Here is a 25831-nt window from a genome sequence, read left to right on the forward strand (position 1 = left end):
GCAGTTGCAAAAAAAAAAAAAAAAAAAAAAAAAAAAATGCAACTAATGTTGTAGTTGCCATTGTCAAATTTCTGATATCTTAATCTTTTGTAACTAATTGATTTTGGTCACTAATAGTATATATCATTTTTAATAAACAATATTTAGTGGCTAACATTTTGGTTGCGAAAAAAAATCCTATTAACAACTATAACTTTAGTTGCCAAAATAACATACCCAAAATTTCAATTTATTTCAAGCGGGAACATGGGACACCCAAACTTGCAGAATTTACCATTCATTTGGCTACTAAAATCTTAGTTGCTAAAAGAAGATAATTTGCAACTAACTAATTAGTTACGCAATAGTAATTTTAGTTACAAATTAAAATATTATTTTTTTCATTTTACCGTGAAAGAGGGGCCTAAAAAAAATCAACTTTTAGCGACTAAATACATTCTAGTTGCTATACATGAGTTTTTGCAACTATTGTAATACGCACAAAATAATTAGTTGCCAAATGTACCGTAGGCCCTTTGTAATTATTGTCAAAGGCTTGGATATTTCGGTAATTGTATTATTTTGTAAATAATTAAAATAGTTACAAATTAATAAATAAATATTTGCATCTAATTTAGCAACTATTCAGTAGTTACAAATAATTGTTTTCTGTAACCATAATTTTAGTTGCTGAATCTCTTGTTGTAGTTGCCAATTGTGTTGTAATGTTGGGAAAATTTACCGCGTAAGAATTGGCAACCAAATAAATTAGTCTCTAATGTGATATTTTTGGCAACAAATCAAATTAGTCGCAGAATATTAATTTTAGACGCCAAAGGCAAGAATAAATGGGCCCCATAATTTTATTCCTCTTTAGCTGATCGATTGGAATTTAGTTACTAAATGTGGGGTATTTACAACTATTTTTGCCTAGTTGCAAAAAAATTGGTTGCAAAAAAGTACTTTTTCTTGTAGTGCTTCTTCATGGGTATCAAGTTCAGTTCTCTGAACTTCAACTCCAACAATCAATGCAGTGTAGATCAAGTCTACATAACAATATCTTACAGGAGGTCTGATATCCTCCTAGCTCTATCCCTTGCCAGCTAATATTGTGCAAGTTCACGATGGTGAGACCCCTCAACATGCTCTATTACTTCATCTTTAACACTTTGGGCGTTATCAACTGTTGGTGGTAGATTTGCAGGTTCAGTTTCTTCATCGAGATTGACCAGCTCAGTCTGGTATCTTGCTAGCTCTACCTCAATTTGAGTGGTGTCAACTTGATTGAAGTCTGAAGAGTCACTACTAGAGGTGCTTGCATTGATGTTAGTAGCTTTGCAAGGAAATACATTCCATTAAACACTACATCTTTGCTAATTATGAGTCTGACCCCTTATGCATCCTTTTCCCATAGCCTAGGGGCGGACCCAGCCCCTTGGAGGGTAGGTCTCATAGTTTAGAAAAAAATTATTTATATAGTCACATAAAAAAATTCTATTAATAAACTTATCTTTAAATTTAAAAAAAAAATGAGAAATATTATACATATATCCAAACTCATAAAAAAACTTGCTATTAATATATATATTTCACACCTACATCATAGTAAAAGTTTTAAAACTCTCTCCACTCTTTTCTACGTCCATCTGTTTTTTTATGATTTTATCCCTAAAATTATTTATTCTCTCATTCTCTCATTCACTTTCTTTATGTTATTCGTTCTTAAAACTTTTGAAGATTGAAATTGTTAAAACTTTCACTCATTAAGGTGCCACAATTAACTTCGTTTTCTGTTTTCTCAATTTGAGGTATTTGTATTGCTTATTTCATTTTAGTTTATTTCAGAGTTGAATCATACTTATTTTTTGGAGATTTTTTATTATAATTTGATAGAAAAATGCATGGATCTTGTGAGTTTGTTTTGTATTTTGTGTTTAAGAATGTTCCTGCTTTCTCAAATTAAACCTTAACTATATTTACTAAATGTTATTCTTCGCCCTTCACCCACCACTTTCCTATATTTCAAACGTCACTGTTTAGCTGTTCAAAATTATTAGAGAAGTTTGAGTTATTATCTATGTTTATACTAAGAAAATTTTACGTTTTTTTATTAATTCATATTAAAAGTCAAGGCGACGTTGACTTAATTTAAGTTTTGGTTGACTTTAGCTTAGGCTAGGCCTGATCAAAATCATAAAAATTTATATTATAATCTTGAAAGCAAAAAAAAAAAAAAAAGGAAATTTGAGTAGAACATTTTTGGTGGATTGTGATTATTGTAAACTCTGATAATTATATTGGATTTAAGTGGATCGTTAGATTCCCGTGGTCTTTTGCTCTCTTTAATTGAAGAGGTTTTTCCACATAAAAATTTTCTTGTGTTTCCTCGTGAATTGAATGTTATTTTCAATATAATTTACTCAAGGTTTTACTTCTCATAGATTTATTCAAATGGTAAAGTATCGTATGATATTATATTATTTCTTTTGCTTAAGGTTTGTTGATTTTTTTTTAAATTTTCACTAGTTGTTTGACAAATAATGGTGGAGCCACGGAGGCCCCTCCTCGGCAAAAATCCTGGGTCCGCCACTGCCATAGCCCATACCCTTTGGTTCCTTCTTGGTATCCCTAGAATACACATCTTATAGACCTAGGCTCTAAGTTCCCATCACTTGTGTGTGCATAGGCAGCACACCTAAATGCCCTCAGATGACTCAAGTTTGGCTTTCTACTAGACCATTCTTCTTTTGGGCACTTAAACTCTATAGCACTAGAGGGGTTTCTATTAACTAGGTAAGCTGTAGTAGTTAAGGCTTCCCCCCAAAAAGCTTTAGACAAACCTGAAATGAATATGAGGCACCTGACTTTTTCTAACAGGGTTATGTTCATCCTTTCAACAACACCATTTTGCTGAGGGGTTTTTCTAACTGTCATATGCCTAAGTATCCCTTGGTCACTGTAGTATTTGTCAAATTTAGAGTTGCAAAACTCTAGTCCATTATCAGTTCTAAGAGCCTTAACCTTCTTATCAGTTTGATTCTCCACCAAAATCTTCCGATTTTTAATATTAGTTAAGGCCTCATCCTTAGACTTAGGGAGATACACCCATACCTTCCTACTATAGTCATCTACAACGGACAGGAAGTAGCTATTCCCACCATGTAACCTAACCTTCTCAAGGTCCCACAAGTCAGCATGCAAATACTCAAGATAGTTAGTAGCCAGATGAGTTCCTTTTGGGAAACTCAATATGTGTTGCTTAACCATAATGCAGGTTTCACAAAACTCAAGGTCGGAAACAGTGTCATTACCAAAAAAAGGCCAGTCAATTGAGAATACTCATTCCCTTCTGGCCCATATGGCCCATTCTCAAAGGCCACTTTTCTATTGCAGAAATGTTAGTAGAAACAAGTGCAATATTAAAAGCATCAGAATAATAGTGTCCACATAATATATACAAACCATTCTTTTTAGTTCCTTTTAAGCAGTATACCGTTATTTTTGCACACTACAATACACCCATTTTGTGCCTTATAATAGCAACCAGCCTCATCAAGAGTTCCTAAAGAGATTAGATTTCGTTTCAGTTTAGGTATATATCTAACTCTTGTTAACAATATTACCCTGCCATTATTGAGTTTAATGGTTTTGTTACACTTCCCTGGACCTAACAAGAGTGATTATTCTATATATACAGTTTAAAGCTTATCATTCTTAAAATCTTGAAACCAATCTCTATTTGGACTTGTATGAAAGGAACATCCTGAATCTAATACCCATTCTTTAACACTAGCAGAATTAGACACTGTAAGAGCTTCAGAGAGCTCAATACTATCACTAGTACATGCTAGGTTGCTTTCAGTATTAGCCTATTTCTATTTCTCAATCCACTCATAGCAATTCTTCTTAAGATATCCAGTTTTATTACAGTGAAAGCATTTCCTTGTTTCTCCCTTAGGTTTACTATTTCCCTTTCCTTTCCTTTTATTCTTGAAACCTGAGTTATACTATGAACCTCTTCCTGCCTCTTTTCCTAACTGACCAAAATCTATCCTACCGTTTACAAACAAATTGTTTCCATTCCTTTTTTGTACTTTCAATTCTAACTCTCTAGATTTTAACCCAATAACAATTAAATCAACATTAGGAATAGTGCCACTATACTGTAAAGCATTTTTTACCACTTGATAAGCCTCAGACTATGAATTAAGTAGTATCATAGCCAAGCTAGTGTCTCCTAATTCTTGATCAATGCCTTTTAGTATTACTGCCATTTTCAGGAATTCATCTAGGTTATCATCTAAAGATTTAGAATTAGCCATTTTATATGAAAATAAAACACCCTTTAAAAAAGCAAGGTTAGGTGCAGATTGTAAAGCATACATAGATTCGAGTTTACCCCACAAAGCGATTGGAGTTTCTAAGCCATCAACTTTCCTTGGCACGTTGTTAGACAGGTTCAAGATGTAAGTAAATCGATGAACGATGGCAGTGGAAAAACAAAAATTTTGCCCATCGATTACTCTGAATTTCCAGGATCAGGGTCTTATGAATATATGTTTTACATGCTTAAATTGAAAAAAAAAAAAAAATCCATAGAAGGATTCGTTTATACCTGCATTTGGAGGCTCCTTTAAAGTCTTTGAATTCGATTTCGCTACTGATTTGAGAATAGAATCGAACTCACGTCGTCCACACGAAGGCAGTATGACAATGACCAAAAATTAATTTTGCTAGAATTAATTCTTGGCTTCAAGGAATGTAAATTTTGGAAGAAGGAGAATTGAGAAGAAGAGTAAATTTTTTCTCTTCAATTGCACTGGACAACAATCAATGAATTAGGTTAGGTAAGACCTAATTTTATTTTATTTAAATAATAAAGCAATTATCCCTTCCACCCCTCAAGTTTAGCAACAACCCAAACTTTAGGTAGAATTGTATATTAACCCAATTCAATTATTAGTTTAAATATTAATATTAATTCTAATAATTAAATTTCTAATTTTGCTAAATTACTCCAGTAATGAAATTGGACATAGGCTACAACCTCAGTAAATTTAATTACACAGCAAAATTACCAATATGCCCATTCATCTAAAAGACGAATATACCCTTCAAAAATGTCATCATCCTTAAACTACCTTCTAAGTGTGTGACTCATAGGCTCCCTATCATGTTGGCAATAAGTAGTATCGCGATTAACACCAATTAATCGTCTTACTACACATAAATCAAGATTGGCTCTTAGCAAGGCATCATAGCCACCCAACAGATAAAGATTCAGCAAAAACATAGCATATCAACGATATGGTTACCATGCAATCAAATCCTTTCATCATCCGTTATCTTATCAAAGCTAAGGTACAAAAATATTTTCAACCTCAGATATCCTTCATATATGTGTATTCGGTTATTTGACCAATGACCGGAATAATAAATTGGATTGAGCAACAACTCAATCCCATTGTGGCCACAACTCTAGTGTCATTGCCATTCACTGAATTGCGAAGTGAGATAACTTCTCCCGTACCCGGAGTGATGAATCCTTTGTTGATCCACCATAGTCTTGATGCACTTGTTGATGTAGCTAATCACTACCTATAGCTCTGAATAGAACTATGTTGGGCTACTGTCAAACTACACCAATTGGTGTATAAGGCACTCCGATGATCTCAAGTCTAAGGGTCACATGCACCACCATCTGTTAGAGGATTTATTCCATAGACATTAGGGTTACCATCCATATGAAATTCTCTAGTGGGTCTGTCCAATGAACTTGCGTACAACAAGCACCCATATGTTGCACCAGATTGTCGGCAAACAACCTTGATGTAATACCCAAGATGTCAAAGGCATGTTCCCAACTCAAAATAGTCATTTAGATGTTAATTTTATGTTAAAAAGCATAAAATCTAACTATGGGCAAAATAGTCAATTCATTTGTAACAGTATGAATCAATTATCCATAAAAGGATATTAGGGGCAAAATACTCATTTTTCACTTGGATAAGCATTGCAAAGGTCAAGGATGAGTAGGCTTCATTGCATTTAATGGCATTAATTAAGTAATAATTATGTTTAGTGCCAAATGACCAAAATACCCTTATATGAAGAATTAAGGACTTATGAGTTATACAATTAAAATAATTGGGCCAATTGCATAATTTTGAAAAATTAATGAAATATTTTCCTATAAATGAGAGGAAATTCATTCAACCCAAAAGAGATATCATTTCTTCAACCTTTCTTCCATTTTCTCTCAAATCTTCCATGAAACAAGCTTTCTCTCTCTAAGTTTTAAAGGAGTTTTGCTTAATTTTCCAAGGAGAACAAGATAGGAACCTTGGATCTTCAAATTGAAGGGTTTAAGGTGAGGATTAAAAACTCTAGTTTTGATGTGATTTGAAGATTTGAGGTAGATGTTGAGGTATAATGTTATATATGTTGGATTAAGATGTAAAAGAAGATAAAGGCATAGGATTTGGTGGGGGAATTCTTTGAAAAGGTATGGAAGAACCGCCCATGACTTTAGGGATTATGCTAGGGTTTGTAGATTTTAATGAAACCTTAAATTAAGGCTTTAAGGCATATAATTAGTTGATGGCACATGTAGTTGAACTCATTAATGTATTTATTGCCTTGAATTCATTATACATAAAGTTATTGTCATTTATGTTTTATGAGTTGTTATGTTTAATTGAAGAAAATGAAGTATTGATGTTGATTGTGACAAAACTTGTAGTATTAGAGGCCTCATGGTGTTGAATGGTTGTTATTAGAAGTGTTGATGTGTTGTTTGCATTAACTTACAATGTTATAGCAATGATGGATGATCATGGGAGTGAGGGTTTACCCTTCTTTTAAGATGTTAAAGACTATTAAGAGGAGGTTTAATTGATCCATAAGTTGACATATTTGTGTATTGTCAATAGAAGTTGATATGGCATAGTTTAATATGAAAAATTCGGATTTGGCAATTTTAGGGGTTATGTTAAGCATGCTTCAGTATTTCAACCATAACTTGACTTATAAAAATCTAAATGAGATGATTCATGAAGCATTAGAAATTTAAGACATAGCCCTATAACGTTTATGTTTATGCCAAGAGCCAATTCATTTGAGAAATGGATGGAAAATGGCGTGAAGAATAAACTTCTAGTTATTTAAGTTTGAGATTTAACATGGTCAATTCTTATGATTATGAATTGATTATTAATGTATTGTTGTAATTAAGCCATGTACTAATGTTTACCTATTAGTTAGATAATCTTTGAAAGATATACATGGTCATGGATGCGAATGCATGATTAATGTTATGAAATGGCATGAAGATGCAATGTAATATATGTTTCAAGATGATGAATGTGAGCAAGAGGTAATGTAAATGGATTGATAATCCATAGATGAATCAAAAGTATTAAGCTCACTAAAACATGTATTTAAATGCCATAAAATGTTAGAGATGCATATAGATAGGATGGAAAACGCGTAAGCATATCCTCGTATACTGGTTGAGAAAAGATGAATATTTGCTTTAGATGCTAATTAACACGTAAGCATATCCTCGTATTCTGGTTGAGGAAAGATGAATATATGCTTTAGATGCTAATTAACACGTAAGCATATCCTCGTATTCTGGTTGAGGAAAGATGAATATATGCTTTAGATGCTAAATAACGCATAAGCATGCCTCCTGATGATATGAGCTCTAGATGAATTTGAGGCTAGACGATATGAAGCGCTTAAGATGCTAAGAAAAGTCCAATCGGCTAGACGTTAAATGATTCATATGCATTTAGTTGCATTACATGAGTTATGATGTTATTTACATCATGAGATGATTTGTACTCATGTTAGATGATATTTAGATGTTATGTCATGACATGTGATCTGTGTGCACTATGTTTACATACTTATTTGTATGTGTACACTTGATGTTTTATATGATCATGGGGAAGATGATGAAAAGTATATGAGTTAGTAAAGAAAAAGAACCATACTTAGATGCTAAAGACGTGTGATATGTGAATGAACGTTAAATAACATACTTGGTATTAAATGGATAATTCCTTACTGAGCGATTAGCGCTCACCCTTTTATGGTTGAATGTTTTATAGGTAATCCAAAAGCGAGGGATGCCAGAGACAGCGGGACTACACGTGAGGGGAAATGATTTATTGTCATCTAGATGTTTTTATCTTGATATAAATAATGTAAATGAAAAATGTTTTTGAAACACCTTTTTGAAGCTTCCACCATATGAATGAAAATGGCATTAATATGTTTTGATTGATTGAGAGCCTTTTTATTGTCACAACCGGGGGCTATCCTCTATCTTGCCACCTTCGGGCTTAAGGGCTTTCCCGCGTGTCGGATGTGTCCAAGGTATTGTCCACTATGGGTCCTTCTGGCCATGCCTCCTTCGGACCCTCACGGCTTTGTTTTGCTTCATGGTCTTTTTTCCAACTTGCGAACGCCTCCCCCATGACTTGAACCTTGGACTTATACCTTGGCCAAGTAACATGAGTACCATTGGGCCATAGAGGATAGCCCCCGGTCGTGACACTTGACAAGTGAGATCAAATACTATCTTACGACAAGGTCATTCAACACTATAATAGTCTTACCGTATTATCTGTGTCCTTGGTCAAAATAATATTGGGGCTACGGACATTTCTAGAATGGCCACCATATGTGGTTTTCATTATCAAGATTTAAAACACTTGATACCCTCATCACAGTTTTACCATCCTAAGGACATATATCAATACATACAAACATTCTTATAAAGTGTCAATACTACAATAATTGATTGGCTCTAGGGCACCTACTCTAACACAAGATGATGAGATTGTACGCCTCCTCATCGACTTCTGATTTCTTCTTCAGCTTTTATTCTGGCTATTTTGTGGCATCTTAATTTCTCTAGCGCAATAGCCACCTTATTGTGTGAAAGCAGTCCTTTCATCTTCTTCTTCCAACTGTTGAAGTCAATTTTCCCATCATACTAGGAAATCTCCATGCGTGTTGTACTCATGGTGTGGTTTCGATAATTATATCAGGAATTACTCGATGGAACCCTAGAAATAGAAATTGATTTATGATTTTCAAAGAATTAATAGTGCGACCCGATGATCTAAGAACCCTATAATAGCCAGGAACCAACAGATCGAGAAACCCCCAAAATTTGACAAACCCTAGATTTCAAGAAACTAAAAAATCAAGAAAAAAAAAAACCCTAGAGATTAACGAACCCTAGAACTCTAGCTCTAATACCGATGTTATGAATCGAGCCTAATTATCAATCTATCTTTAGCTAAACACACAATCAATCAAGAACATACACACAAGATTTTTACCGTGGTTCACCTATCCAAGATTAGATAGACAATGTCCACATTGAGCTCCAAAATACTGAGGCTCACTGCACTAATCTTTGAAGATTACATAATACAATACATCACTCAATTTCGAATAACCCTCTTCTCTCTAATCCTCAAAACCTTCCTATAACCCTTGAAACCTAAGAGAAAACTTACCCAAATTCTCTAATCTTGAAGGAAACACGACCTTCAATGCATGATTCAACAAATCGCAACAATGGATTACATTATTTGACACTAATAGAAAGAACCCAAGCAGAGAACAAAACATTCACCCGAAAGAGAAGAAGGATGCTCTATTGAAAAAGGCGACTGGTCTACTTATATACTGTTGACCAGAAAGGAGAGTGGCAACCATTGGATCAGATGTGAATCAACACTAAGGATTCACTCAAGCATTAGACCAAAAACGGCAGCGTATAGCACAAGGTCACACGGTACCATTTTGTGCTTCACATTTAACAATAATCATATATTATCATAAATGTACACATGTCATGATATCTTTAAAAGCTTGAGGGAGTTCAAATGAAAAGAGGATCGTTTTTCATGATTTAATTACATAAAAAATTACATCATAAAACTCTGAATTAGTTTTGTTTTAATAATATTTTTGTGCTCAGTTTTAAGTTGAAATCATATTTTTTATGGCTGAATTATATTGGTTATATTAGTAATGGCAATGTGATTTTATAAAACTATAATACAAAGCCAGAAACTTAAATAACAGATCCACTAAAATATGTAATGTTGGTTGGGCCATTCATGCAAAGAGTGTTCCGCTTTGGGATTCTCATATAGGAAAGGTTTCTTATTTCACCGACCTATTCTCCTACCTATTGGCTTTCAAATCCCTCCGAATTTGGCGTGTGGCTATTTAGGCCTAGTCAACCCCACAACTACTTACGCATCTTCCACCCAAATTGTTATGACAGAGTTTAACTCTTTTCCAAATCCTGAATGGGATCCTCCTACCATTCAAGACCAAGTGGGAATAAATAATAACTCAATTACTTTGGATGTCTACATCCGTTGGAACGCTAGCTTTCAAAGTGGAGATAATGTAGATGCGCGCATTTCATACAATGCTACAATGAAGAATTTGAGTGTATCTTATCACACACCCTCCTGGGTATCCCTATCCCATAGGATTCAGGTGCTAGCTCTTGATGGGACTCATAATTCTGAGAGAAGGGTGTATAGTTTGAAAGCATTTCCTAAATGTTCATTTATAAAACATAATTTAAGAATATTCACAATACATTTTCTATACTAAAATAATCTTTAATCTAGAAAACAATTATGAAATTTCTGGATGCTATGGAAGTTCATATAAGTTCATGCAAGTATTGAAATAATACCACATTAATACCTTGGGACCTATGTCTTACCTCTCACATATCAATCCCTAATACAAACAAACAACTAGGCTTAGGCCAATACCCGTCTAATATAATCCAACTCAGACCAATACCTGCCTGATAAACCCACCTAGGCCAATACTTGCCTAGTGTAATCCTACCCAAGCCAATACCCATTGGGTGTACTCCCGTCTAGAGCTCTACAGGCATCTGTCATGTTGGAAGGAAATCATAATTGTGAGATATGACAGATCTTCGTGCGCGTGGGGTAAATGTAAATATTAATACTAGCTGATGTCTAAGAGGGGGGGGGGGGGGGGGGGGGGGGGGGGGGGGGGGGGGGGGGGGGGGGCGCGGTACTCAAGAAAGGTGGCCTCAAATCCATATATATAAATACATTCATACACATATTATCATAATATTTAAAACGCCATATAATGTAAAATGTGCCTTCATGTATGGATAGATATAATATTCATGAGATCATAAAATCCTCACTTATAATATGCATATGCCACATAAAAACAATACTCATAAACTTATAAGCATGTCAGAACTTCACTGACACCTCATAATTGGCATCACTTTGAAGTCAATCCCAAACATTTAAATCCTTTCAGTTAGAAACCCTGTCTGTTTTCCTTTCAGTTAGAACCACTGTCTGCATTCCTTTCAGTTAGAACCCCTGTTTGCATTCCAGGGACCATAAAATATCAATTTCCTCCCTAGGGGTCATGCCGCGGCATCCAAAAAATTTTGCCGCGACATTCAAACTTCTTGTCTAAATGCAATTGTGTCATGTCACGGCATTCAAAATGCAATGCCGCAGGATTCAGGCCTCTGGCCTGAATTCTCTTTATTCTCTCTTTTTCTAACCTTAACTCCAAAATACAAATATATACTCAACACCCTTTCCAATACAACACAATAAGCACCCACGTATACAGTCCCAATTTTACATGCATGTTAACAGAATTCATCAAAAACTCGCCCAACATTCATCAACAATTCAATTCAACTCAAACACGTTACACTTCAACTCCTCCCTCCTCAATCATTTCGGCAAACACACCAGTCCTTCCAAAATGGCTAGATTTTTTCACAACATCAAACATTTCCACATGCAAACTCAACAAATTCCTTAGTAATCATAATTTATATGCATATGCATAGAAAGTATACATGCATGTCAAATTCATTACAATCCATGGTCCCATAATTCATCATTCTTAAATTCATCCACATGCATGTCAAATAAATTACGAAAATTTAGAGATTTCTATTTCCAAAAGCTGAATTAAAACCAAGATAATATAATTATGCATATATATAAAGAACAATCCAATAGAAAATGATTTAATCTAATTTATACTATTCCACTGACATTTTTTTCTTCCTTCCTAGCTCAAGTTCTTGGTCCTTGCCTCACTTTCTCCTATTTGTTTCAAATTTTCCAAAAGAATCAGGATCTTCCATGGAAAGAATGGGAAATTGAAATACAATAGTTTAGGATACAATGCATTCATGAATCAACTTACTCTTCTTCTTCTTTACCAAATTTCACTCAATTCTTCTTCTTCTCTCCTTAATCCTCTAGGCACTCTCTCAACATTGCTCTCCAATTTCATTTCTTCAATTTTTTTTGTTGCAAATTAACTAAATCTACATTTATATAAAAAACTTCCCTGGAAAATTTCACTTTAGTTCAAAGTCCCTCGGCAAATTACCATGCACCCTCTAGGAATCGGCTATCACCCTTCACCCCCCTAAAACATATAATAAATGTTTTGACATATCACAAATCACCCCTTGGAAAAGTCTGCATACAACACTATTTGGAAAAATTCAACAAAAACCCCTCATATTTTGATAAGTTCTTTGGCCCCCCTTAAATTTATACATCTTCATTTGTACTCAAGTCCCCTTGCCAATTTTTTATTGATCCTACCAGTTCTTATTTCCTTACCACAACACCTTGGCAAATTTTAATTTCTTTCAATTTACCCCGGTATAGAAAAGAATAATACTACGCATACAACATTCTCATACAACATTATGTGGTAAAAGATGATTTGGTGAAAGTTTAATTTTAATTTAAAATTAGCCAATCATATTTTACCACATAATGTTGTATGAGAAATGTTGTATATATTACTCTATAGAAAATCAGTTATTCAAGTTTAATGAAAAGAAATACCGGGGTATTTCATGTCTTGGACCTACAGATAGACCCCAAATTCTAATGAGAATACTAGTTTATTCTACATAATTGACCTGATGTAGATTTTACCTGAGTGGGTCACGATTGGGTTTTCAGCTGGTTCAGGTGAAAATGAAAACGGTTCATACTTCAATCGTGGGAGTTCAACTCAAATTTGGATACAAATGAGACAAAACAAACTAATGCAAGACATACAAACACAATAGTTGTTGCCACAATTTCATTGTTTGTCATTGTTGTGGGATTGATAATAGGACTAATCATATTATTGAAGAGGCGAAAGTTGATGAGAGGAAACTCCATAGAGATAAGGAGCTTGACTTCGATTAACGATGACTTTGAAAGAGATGCAGGACCAAAAAGATTTTCTTATAGAGATCTCGCTTTTGCAACAAACAACTTCTCGGATAATAGAAAGTTGGGTGAATGAGGGTCTAGTGCTTTTTACTATATGGGAAAAAATTCGTATTGGACTCTTGTTAGGCCCAATTGCAAGCTCTACTTCAGAGTCCACCAGCAGATGGCCCAATGCCACGACTTCATATCAAAGCTCATCCTTTAAGAGGGTACTCTACGATTTGGGCCGTTCTACAAATTGAGTCCATCTATGAGTCGGAGTCCGCGTTTACTACTCCTTAACAAGACTCTCTAAGTCCCATAGAAATTCTAACATTCTAAGGATTCCGAGTCTTATGGGAACTCAAACACTCTTAAGTACTCCTAGTTTCATAGGAACTTAAACCACCTTAGCTCCCTATAAATAGGGAGGTCGGTCCCCTCAGAAAGACATTCACACATAATTCCTCTCTTTGATAATCTTGTTCTTTCTCTTTTATAGAGTCATCGTTCCTAGCCGTAGAGCCAAGTTCTGATCATTCTACACCGATAGTCATGCCTCAGCTCCATAGTCATGGTAAACCCTATCGCATTCTTTCCCGTACTAAATTTCATCGCAACCATGCTGACTTAAGCATCAGAGTGCCTACAACCTACACCACACCGGTGTCTTGGACTTTGTGTTCATTCTTCTCTATGTCTTTCTCTACAAGTCTACAAGGTTGTCAGTGGCCTTTTTCTCAGAGGATCATCCTCGCAAGCATCCTCAGTAGATTCTAGCAGTCTACATTTACAAAGGTTACCTAATTGACATAGACATGGTTGTTACGGTGAAAAGAATTTCTTGGGGCTCTAAATAAAGGGAGAAATGAGTACATTACAGAGGTGAAAGACATTAGCTAATTAAGACATCGCAATCTGGTGAATCTTGTCGGCTGGTGCCACAATGAAGGTGAATTTTTACTCGCCTATGAGTTTATGCCAAATGGAAGCCTTGATTCTCAGCTTTTTGGCAGGAAACGACCTCTCGTTTGGGCTTTGAGATACCACATATCTCTCGGTTTACCATCTACTTTGCTTTATCTTCATGAAAAGTCGGAGAAATGTGTCATCCACTGAGATATCAAGTCAAGCAACATAATGTTGGACACAATTTTCAATGTCAAACTAGGTGATTTCGGATTGGCGAGGCTCATGGACCATGAATTGGGTCCTTATACAACTGGATTGGCAAGAACTTTATGATATTTGGCCCCTTAATATATAAGCATTGGCAAGGCTAGTAAAGAGTCGGATGCATTCAGTTTTGGAGTAGTTGTTTTAGAAATTGCTTCATAAAGAGGTCAGTTGATTCCATTAAAGAAAAATTTGAAATAGGGTTGATAGAGCAGATTTGGGATCTATGCGGAAGAGGGAAACTTGTTTTGGGAGCTGGTGAGAGAATGTTTATGGAGTTTGATGAAAGAGAAGTTGAGTGTTGTAATACCCATATTCAGAAATATGGTAGGGATTATTTTATAGTCATAGTGAATATATTTAACTAGTTTTATAGTGGAATTCCATAAAAGTTTCAATAGGGGCAAAATGGTCATTTCACACATAATCGTTGTTCAAGTGAAAAGTGAGTATGATAAATATAATGTATTAAGTATGCTAGCCATGAGAATAGAGTGGTAGAAAGATTATGGAAGATACACGTGATGTGATGCCAAGATAAATACATGTTTGTAAAGCAATAGAAAGAAACTAAAGAATAAGGGTAAAATGGTCTTTTCACTCACAGCTAGATGAAAAAGTAGGGAGTGAAAATGACCAATAACATGTGTTAAATCCATTGAAAAGCGAGGGTATATCGGTAAATGCACGTATGGCATAATTGGAATTATTATAAAAGTGCAAGGGCAAAATGGAATATGTATATATATTTCATTAGTTATAAGGCTTCAATTGACAAAACCCTAGTCATTCTCATCCCTTGGGCATGCCACCTTCTTCCCCCATTTCTCCTCCATTTCTTCAAAGTCTTCCAAGAGAATTACATGAGGATTCATGCCTAAGTGAATATATGTTCATTTTGTGGTTTTCTAAGCATAAAATCAATGGAGAAAGTGAGCAAAGGAAGCAAAGAAAATGATTCTTGCAAGAAAAAGTAAGTAAACCCAATCTAAGCTTTAATTTGAGTAGTATATGTGTAAGTTGATTCTTGAGTGTTTGTGTATGATGTATGATAAGAAGTATTGGTTGTTTAGATGCTTGTTTGATGGAGAATAATGTGTAGAAATTCAGCCAAGATGAGTAGTTATGTAGATGTGATGTTTTGGTTGAACTTTGGATGAAATTTTGATGAGTTGATGTTGGAATTTGGAAGTGTTGAATCCGGCCAGATTTGAAGTTAAGTTTGGTGAGTTTTTGGTCCAATGTTAGTGGATTTGGAGAGATGTGGAAGTGTGGCCAACCAAGTACTTGCATGTGCATGTGAATTGTTTGATGAAAATTCAAAGAGAAATGCATGCATGAGTTTGTTAAATCTTGTTGAAGAAATTGTTTGGGAAAGGAAAGAATTGGAGTTGAAAGGTTATGTTAGGCTTAACCAAGTGTAAGTTTTAGGATTCAGAGGCCATTTTTGTATGCTAAAATTTAGAATAACACTTGGTTATATTAGTTCAATGAAATGAATGGCCTTTAGCGCATGGTTCAAGTTGCTTGAATTTTAGCATTAGTCTGAATGGCATATTGTATTAGTCATTGAATTATGAGTTTTGAAACTTATGACTTTAGAAAAATGATGGCAAGAATTGCATATTAAATTGTTGCAATACTTGGTATTGATGAGGTAAAAGATGGTGATTTATTATAATATTACAATATGCTACCATAAATTGTCAAGCTTGTATGCTTGAAATTAGAAAGATATTCAAGAATGGCTTGGCCAAATGAGTATATTGTTGTTTCTTGTTTTGAGTTAGTTATAACAATATGTAATAAGTGATTTTATTGTAAAAAGAATAGAAAGCTTTCCCAAGTTAAATATCGAAGAACATCAAAGAAATAGAAGTTTAGTTTATGTATTAAATACATGACCATTTTAGAAATTGATTGGTATGAGTATAGTTTTCATGCCTTATTTATATTACAAGCTATAGAATTGTGAGAAGATCTTGAGAATATGTTGTATTGGCCAAAGTTTAGTTAAGAATGTGAGAAGAATTAGAACCTAGTTAGTAAATTCGCGTTTTATACGCGAATTATACGGCTAGCCGTATAATTCCCGTATAAAACGCGAATTCACGTATTTTATTAGGGCTGCCGTATAATTCGCTGGAATTATATACCCTATCCGTATAATTCGCGAATGATACCCGAATTATTGCCGAATTTTTGCCGAATTTTTGCAGACAAAAAAATAATTACATGATAAGGCAAAACGACGTCGTTTTGGGTGGGTTTGACTAAATTAAAAAAATCTCCTTCTCCTCTTTCTCGGTTCTCTCTTCCACAGTCTTCATCTCTCTTCAAATCTTCGACAATTCAACTCTTTTTTCTTCATCTCTTGACTCTGAGTCTTGATCTCTCTTCTCTTCTCTTTTTAAATTTTAACTCTCTTCTCAAGCTTTAAGTCCAGACTTCAACTCTTCAAGCCTCAAGCTACACACTTCTTCTCTTCTCTTTTTAACTCTCTTTGAATCTTGTATGTTGGTGATTTGTTGTGTTTGTGTTGGTGTGGTGAGTAGTAGTAAAGGGGCTGGTGGATTGATGGATTTGTTATGTTGGTGGATTGATAGATTGTTTGAAACATGTTTGATGAAATGCTTGTGGAAGTTATATTTGGATCTGTTTTAACATATATTTCATTTAGTTCTGTTTTTGTGTTGTATGGGTCAAAATGAAAGACTAAAGATATCTAGTGAAAGCAAAAGGTAAAGGCAAACTGCAAAAGAAAAGCATGAATTCATAAAAATAATATGTCGGGCTTGGATTTGGAATTGGCAGATACTTAAGAAGAAGAAAAAAACAACAAACCATCAGTTTACAACCAACGCCAACTGCAAATTGTAAACCCCTGTGCACTTTGTCATGTTTTAGATTCATAACATTTATTATTTGACCTTTGAATGTACTGTCCAATTAAATTCAGAAAATAAACAATTATACTAATTGATTCCAAACTTTGTATGCGTAGCTATAAAATTAAGATACAAAGAAATACTCGTGATCTTAGTTATTGTTCAAATATACTTTAAATTAAAAGGAAAATAAATTGTAGGGTCGACCACAATGGATTATTTAAATGGGGATGTTTTGAAAAGTGCTAAAACCAAGATTGCTATTGCCGTATTTTTCAAAACGTATTATTGACAATGTGTCGTATTAAACCCGTATATATCCGAATCGTATTTTTTCCGTATCCGAATTTTATGACCGAATTTTTACAAACGTATTTTTCACCATTTGCCGTATCATACCCGTAAAATTCCCGTACCCTTTTTTTGCCGTACCCGTATTTACTAACTAGGATTAGAATTTAGCCAAAGTATATATGTTGTGCCATATGTTAGATTGAATTTACAATGATTAATATGGCAATATAGATTAATGTATAGAATGTAACCAAAAGAAAAGAAGAAAGAAGGGCATGTATAACAATGTTGATGGTCATGTTAAGAGAATGAAAATTTATGGCATTAAGATTTGTATTTAGAAAGTTGTACAAGGCATGTTTGTTACATTAGAAAATATTAGAGAGTAGAATTTGTGAGAGATGATGTAATTGTGTACATGTACATTTTACATAGCATGATAGAATTGAAGAATTACAGAATTATGTAGAAATTATAGAATTGCGTACGTACACATGATGCATAAAATTCAGAAATAAAAAATAAAATAGAAAATGTTTAATGTAAGCGTGTTACTAGAATAGAACTTTGGGCTTTCCAGAAAAGTATAGAAATAAAAGCCTTAGAATTAATAGAATACATGCCAGAGTCAAACACATATTTTGGGATCATGCATAGATAGCATATAAATGCATGGCATAGCATAGCATATATTTCAGAAAATTTTAAATTATTGGAAAATGTCTAGCTAGTTATTTTGCAGATTTACAGAGCATGTTTTCATAGGGCTGTTGTGATGGGGAACCTGTGAGCATTTGCTGCATTAGCTAGTGGTGACAGAGATGCAGAAGTTTCCCACATGCACGCCGCCATCAATGAACGACCTTAGAATAGAAAACAGAATTGTACAGTCCGTTAGAAGCGCATGTGGATGAGAACTATACCTAGAAAGAATTTCAAAATACGCTCACACGCCCAGGGTTCCAAATCCATGCCAGCCCAGTTCGATCGACAAACCAGAATAGAAAACAGAAAGAGTTTCAGAAAGAAAGAAAAATAGAATAAGAAATAGAAAATAGAAAGAATTTCAGAAAGAAAGAAAAATAGAATAAGAAATAGAAAACAGAAAGAATTTCAGAAAGAAAAATAGAATAAGAAATAGAAAATAGAAAGAATTTCAGAAAGAAAGAAAAATAGAATAAGAAATAGAAAACAGAAAGAATTTCAGAAAGAAAGGAAAAGAATTTCAGAAAGAATACGAACATGATCATTTGCGTATGCATTAGACATTTTATGTGCATTGCATCTTATGCATTTATGCATAGATTAAAGAGTTTATTTTATTATTACGTGTCTGACTAGCCAAGAAAAGAAAATAGAAGCCCGTGAGAATAGAGAAGAAAAGAAAATAGAAGCCTACGAGAATAGAAAAGAAATTAGGGATATTCAAGAAAAGAATAGAAATTAGATACATGCTAGAAAAGAACAGAAATTAGAAACATGACAAATAGCAAGGAAACTTAGCGACTTGTTAAGTAGAGAAAGAAACAAAAAGTTATAATCTAGTAGAGAAGAGAAATAAAATGATAAAGAATAGCCCAGCACTAGAAGGATTTAGAAAGATCTGAGAAAAATAGAAGACTGCTAAGTAGTACGCCTAAGAATAAAGAGAGAAAACAAGTAGAAATTTAGAAGCAGTACAGTGCAAATGGGGATAGTAGAGTAAGAGCATAGTTAGATTTGGTTTACTTACTGAGCATTTATAACTCACCTCATTGCTTTCTTTATTTTGCAGGTATTAGATTATAGTGGTCGGGAGACGTCAAGCTGGCAAGAGGATTACACACACTGTCTCAGTGAAGGAATTAATGTGGATTTGTATATGTGAGAAATATTCATTGTGTAATAGTATGTTATAACTAGATTAAAGATAAAAATTTTAGATGAACACCCTTTTTAAGCTAGCAATTCTCTAGATTCTCTCTATAAGATACTTAATGAATACTTGCCTAGTGAGATATTACAACTGTTTAATGATTGTTGGATTATGGTGTGCTCACCCTAATTGCAATATGAGTGTTGAAGAAAAGAGGAGAAGCCACTTTGGAGAGGATCAGTTGACTCAGTCATCTAAACTGAGTTGATGTGTCCTGTGACCTGTGACTTGGCACCTATGACTCATTGGGTCCTATGACTTATGACATGGCACCTATGACTCAACACCTACAACTCATACAAGACTACAAATTCTGTTATCGGCATATCACATATTGTTAAGAGTTTATCTTAGTCTACAAGAAATGTTCTTGCACTTATAGTCATTAGATTATGTCTTAGCATTATAGTCATTGGATAATGTCCTAGGTTTGTATATATTTGCCGCATCTTAATGGAAAAAAGAGTGTTTATTTTGCTCTCATTCTTCTTGTTGTCTTCGATTTTAGCTTTTGCATAATATTACATATATAACATTTTTATACAATATTTTTCATACAACATAATGTTGTAAAAGATGATTAGTTGATTTTAAATTAAAATTAAACTTCACTCAATCATCTTTTGTCACGTCATGTTGAATAAAAATATTGTATGTATAGTATTACTCTTAGTCTTTTTATCAGGTAATTCATTGCTTTTGAATCTTGAACCAAGAGATAAAATTCTCACAATGAGACCCTAAATAAGGCAAGTGTTTTAGGTTTTAAATTTTGAAGCACCATTACCAAAACTTCCTGCAAAGATGCTTATTCTTGAATATCGTGTGTCCACAGCATATGCTAGTTCCAATGAACCATCCATCTCTATACAAGCCCATCTCAGCTTTTACTGTATCGGATATGGAGTCTTTAATGCACTTTCATATCTTGGGTGTTCCTTAAATTTGTTTTTAGATACACTATAATAATGGTGTTGATAGAGAATAGACCAAAGTATTAAAAAAAAAAAAATCATACTTGATTTGGTTTTTAAAATTTTCCATAATACTTTATAAAAAGATTGTAAATACCCCCAAACTTTCATCTGACCTAATTATAAGTTTATGAGTACCTACTACTTTTAAAGTACCAATTTAGGGTTTTTGGCTTAGTTTTAGGACAAATGTTATCTTCTTTTCCACCCCTAGAGGGTGCCAATTAACTCATAAATGGACCCAGTAAGTTTATCTAGTTATTCATTTTTGGGTCGTATAAAATAATTGTTTATTAACAACTAATAGATCTATGACAAGGCATTAACAAGGTGTGTCAAAGAAATGGGTACGAAAAGTTATGGATACAACTTCTGATATGGATTCTGAGGGATGGTCCCTATTAAAGTCTTCATTAATTGTTCCTTTTTGCGTCTTATAAAAGAAATTTTACCTAAGGTCAACCTAAGATTCTTATATGATGAGATTTGATCCTAGATTTTTAGTCCAACTCAAAAATCAAACCACTTAAATTATTAATACCCCCAAAATCTTTAGGTTAAAAGCTCATAAAAGAATTACCAAAACCAAGGATAATCTAGTGGGATTGGATTAGCAAAATTTTGGTTGTCTGTCCCTTTGCACTGACATAATTACAAGTTGGGGAACTACCTGTCAAATCACATTGTGTTTTGACAGGTGGCATTTTACATGCTATCTAGTCACTAAATGAAAGTGAAGAACTCATTTCAATTTTAGGATTTAGTATCTGAGAATGCAATGCTTGCAAATTAACATGTGTTTAATTAAAGAGAAGATGAAACCCATACCCATGTGGATTACTTTGACAGGACAACTCATGTTTGAGGGCAGTTACTCAAAGTACATCTCACGTTTGCATTTATATAAAAGGCTATCAAGTTTTAAAGTGTTAACAAATAGCCATATTATTGATTAAGGGTAATTAGTGCGTTATATGAGATTAATGAAGTATTATGTAATCTTTTCAAATATACTATATTCCCACAAACCGAATTGTTTGCAAACAACCCAACACCTTCCCGCCATTACACATCTCTCCTCTGCACTTCTTCTCTTCTTCTTAGCTTCTTCTACATTCTTCTTCTTGCCTCCTTCCTGTGCATCTCTCTTCTTCTCTTTCCTTCTTCCTCTACATCTTCTTCTTCTCATTCCTTTATATCTTTGTTCCTCCGCATAAACACTTTATTCTTCCTCCACCTAACATCTTCTCCGCCAAAGATCCCCCTCTTCCTCTCCTGAACTTTTCCTCTTAGTATGGTTGTCCTTTTTACATTTATTTTTAGATTTACAATATTTAATCGGATGGGGTTTGGGTTATGATTTTGATTTAGTTTTTAGTTGTTGGTTTGTTTTGTGATATGCAAGTTGAAAGAGTGAAATTTGTTGAAAATTTGTCTGGGTATGTGTTCTAGGTATGATGGATCGATTGTAGTAGAGTGACTGAAAATGTGTTTCTGGGTATGATGATCGCTTAAGCGATCTAGTGTTCGCTTAAGCGATCTGGTAGGTCTGGTATGCAAGCGAAAGGTCGCTACGCGATCAGTATGCAGTAGATAGATCGCTAAGCGTCTAGTAAACATCCAGTGTATAGGAGCAGATCGCTTAAACGCATCATAAATGGCATAAGATCGCTTAAGCAATCAATTGTATCGCTTAAGCGTCCATGTATAAATACCATGATCGCTTAAGCGTATAGCAGACCATATAAGCACTGTGCATATTCTTTTTAAAATATTTGAACCCTTAGTACACATTTAAATTTTTTTTCTTGCATTACAGTAGTTTGCTATTATTACACATGGGACACGTTGTTTTGGTGTTTGAATATTTTGGTGAGTGGTGGGAGAAGCACTTAGCTGGCATTTGGATTGGAAGAGCAAAAAGAACTATACCAATTGCTGTGAGCACAGAGGTTAGTTTATTGAATGAGTTTGATTGACATGAAATAATTAGAAGATGGTAATTTGAGTTGCTCAGTAGTGTATAGTTTGAAGTATCTTTTAAGCGAGTTCCTTCAAATTATAGTCCTCCCTGTTATATTAAAGTCGGATGAAAGTGTAAGTTATATATGATTGATGTGGCCGATAATGGTTTTGAGGCCGCTTTTAGGGTTTCTCTTATAGAAAACCGTTTGAAGTTGTGTTCAAAGGAGGGGATAATGAGGGAAGTGGCAGAGATTTGCCTGGTTGTTAATTTGAACTACGAGGCCATAGATTTGTTTGTTGAAAAATCAAGAGTAGATGTGTCAATTGGGTGGTGAGAGGAGACTGTAGAAAGGTTGGTGAGGGGGGCAGATGAAAAATGTGAGGAGGAGGACCCCATAGATTGTTCCCACAGATGTAAATATTCTTTAAATACAGATTATGCAGAAGGCATAGATTGTGAGGAAAAGAACACCATGGTCGTTTATTCTGCAGGTTCATATAGGGCAATGGAGGTAATAGTGATTAGTCATGTTTTTATGGGATGGATCAGAGTTGAACAAGGGTATTTATGACAACAACAGAGGAAGTGGTGAGGAAGCTAAAACTTGTTGTCGTGAGGAGGTAATTTGAGTTCTCACCAAAAAGTCAAGTACACGGCTGTGACGGTTGCATGTCGTGACCAAAAGTGCAAGTGGCGGATTTATTGTAGAAGTTGGCGGAGTCGAAAAATTTAGCTTAGCACATATACCCGTGGACACACTTGTGGTTTGGGACCTATTTTCAGGTGAGCATCGACAAGCGTCCGCTGATGTTATTGAGATTTGCAAAAGTCGGTTCGTTAAAGGAAAGGTCCATCTCTCCAACATTCAGATACTTGTGCGCATAGAGTTGGGATTAATGTTAGTTACTGGAAATGCTGGAAAGGGAACACATTACACAAGTTTTGCATTAGAGTGCAGTGCCTGGACGGTGTACGCATATGAAGCCGTCCTTTATTCTGGTGACAACCAAGGTAGCAAGCCCGCTTTGAAGTGGGACAAGAATATGATGTTTATATTTTTTTTTTTTGTTCTATGATTTCTTAGGTTCTGCTATAAGGGGTTTGTAACATAAAAGGTGTTGGCTGTTGATGGTGCTTTCTGACGGGAAAGTATAGAGGTACATTTGTTGGTGTCGACTGCACAACTGACATAGCGACAATCACACCTATCCTATTGCCTGGTGTGTGTGTGAACCTGGACAGGATAGACAAATCGTGGACTTGGTTTTTTTTCAGCAGTTACGTACGAAGTTCCTGCACGGACGATATCATGCATAATATCCGATTGCCACAACTCTATTGCAAGACGAAGTGATTGCCACTATTTAATTTACGACACGCAATCACGATTTTTGTATGAGGCACCTTGGTGATAACATAAACAAAGTTTAAGTGTGCTGGCCTCCTTCAGACATACTACATGGTCGCAAAGCTTATCGGGTTGGATGCGTTCAAGGAGCTTTCCACGCAAATCCGAATCAGGATGATGAGAGTGCTAAGCTATCTTGAGCATGTAATTGGTTGTGTCGGCGATGGAGTAAGAGCTATACTTTTCCTGTAAAAGGTTTCGATGTCTACACACGAAACATAGCCAGTCCATAATTCGCAGTGTTAAGTAGAAAAGAGTTTCCAATAGTTCACTTTTTTGATGCACATCCAAAGGACAAAAACTGTCGCGTGGGTATTCCCATAGTGAGTCGTAACGCGTCAAGATATTTTAACTACAACCCTTTTGTTCCATTAGCCTGAAAATATTCGCGAGACTTAATGGGGTGGGGGGGGAGAGGGGAACTGTTATGCCTGTTGCTCTATCCTCTTAATGCTCCAAGGAGTTCACTGTGCGCTGGCTAGTTCGTATGCTCTATTTAAACCTGTAGAAAACCTTGCAGACTTAAGTGTTTGACATCAATGTTTACCTTGTCCTCATACCTAGAAAGCATTGAAACCCAACGGGAGCCTGGATTTTCGGTTTCAGAATTTACATGAACTTTTCCTCCCCTCTCTCTATATGACTAGATCACTTACAAATGCTACGCTTATTCAAAACGATATATCCGATGCCGCCAAAGAGGAGGGTGTTCTCTGCTGGGTGGCTAACATTTCATGCCACCCGCCACGGCAGAAGACACAAAGGAGCGAGAAAAGGTGTTAAAGCGTACTCGATCAGCCTTTGAGTTCCGCGGAAGAGGAATAAGTGCTCAATTTGGCAAGCAACCTACCCATGAGAGCAGTTGCCAAAAGTCAATCACTGCACATCCAGAAATTGAGGTTCGACAGGATGAATTCAAAAGGAGTTGGCAAGGCCAACCGTTGATGACTTATTGTTTTCAATTATTGATGTTATAAATTTTATATTTCTTGTTACATGGCCTAAATATTTGTTGTTGATTTTAGTTTGAATTAGGTTGTCAAATTGAGGAGAAAGTATGAAATTAATACGTGTTGGTAATTTTAGTTTGTCAAAATTCAGGAGAAAAGCTGGAAAAGTATATATTGCCCATGATCGCTTAAGCAATACACTTGAATTAGGTTGTCAAATTGAGGAGAAAGTATGGAATTAATACGTGTTGGTAATTTTAGTTTGTCAAAATTCAGGAGAAAAGCAAGAAAAGTATATATCGCCAATGATTGCCTAAGCTACTAAGTATATCGCTTAAGCGACTAAGGGTTTCTCAAACAGGATCGCTTAAGCGATATCACGAATCGCTTAAGCGATCGTCCACCTTGGAAGATGATTCTGCCCACGTGTATGATCGCTTAAGCGATCCACGATCGCTTAATCGACCAAGACAAAAAGGCAAGAATTGCTTAAGCGATATCTGCGATCGCTTAAGTGATCGTGCAACTGGGCAGATGATTCAGCCTAGGGGCACGATCGCCCAAGCGATCCATGTTCGCTTAATCGACCAAGACAAAAAGACAATAATCGCTTAAACGATATCTAGATCGCTTAAGCGATCGTGCAATTGGGCAGATGATTCTGTCCAGTGGCACGATCGCCCAAGCGATCCACGTTCGCTTAATCGACCAAGACAAAAAAACAAGAATCGCTTAAGTGATATCTCGGATCGCTTAAGCGATCGTACACCTGGAAAGATTTGATTTTGCCTAGGTGCACGATCGCTTAAGCGATTTACGATCGCCTAATCGACCAAGACAAAAAGAGAAGAATCACTCAAGCGATCATGCACCTGGGCAGATTTGATTCTGCTAGTCACATGATCGCTTAAGCGATCCACGATCGCTTAATCGACCAACTGAAAAAGTAAAGAATCGCTTGAGCGATCTCTATGATCGCT

At 35.1% G+C, this 25831-nt stretch overlaps 1 pseudogene; it reads left to right on the forward strand.

Moving 5' to 3' along the window:
• Positions 1-10038: 10038 nt before the first annotated feature.
• On the forward strand, positions 10039-19761 carry LOC116146604 (annotated as a pseudogene).
• The last annotated feature ends 6070 nt before the right edge of the window (positions 19762-25831 follow it).

This window comes from Pistacia vera, unplaced genomic scaffold (genome assembly GCF_008641045.1).
Source record: "Pistacia vera cultivar Batoury unplaced genomic scaffold, PisVer_v2 Contig48, whole genome shotgun sequence".
Taxonomy (NCBI): domain Eukaryota; kingdom Viridiplantae; phylum Streptophyta; class Magnoliopsida; order Sapindales; family Anacardiaceae; genus Pistacia; species Pistacia vera.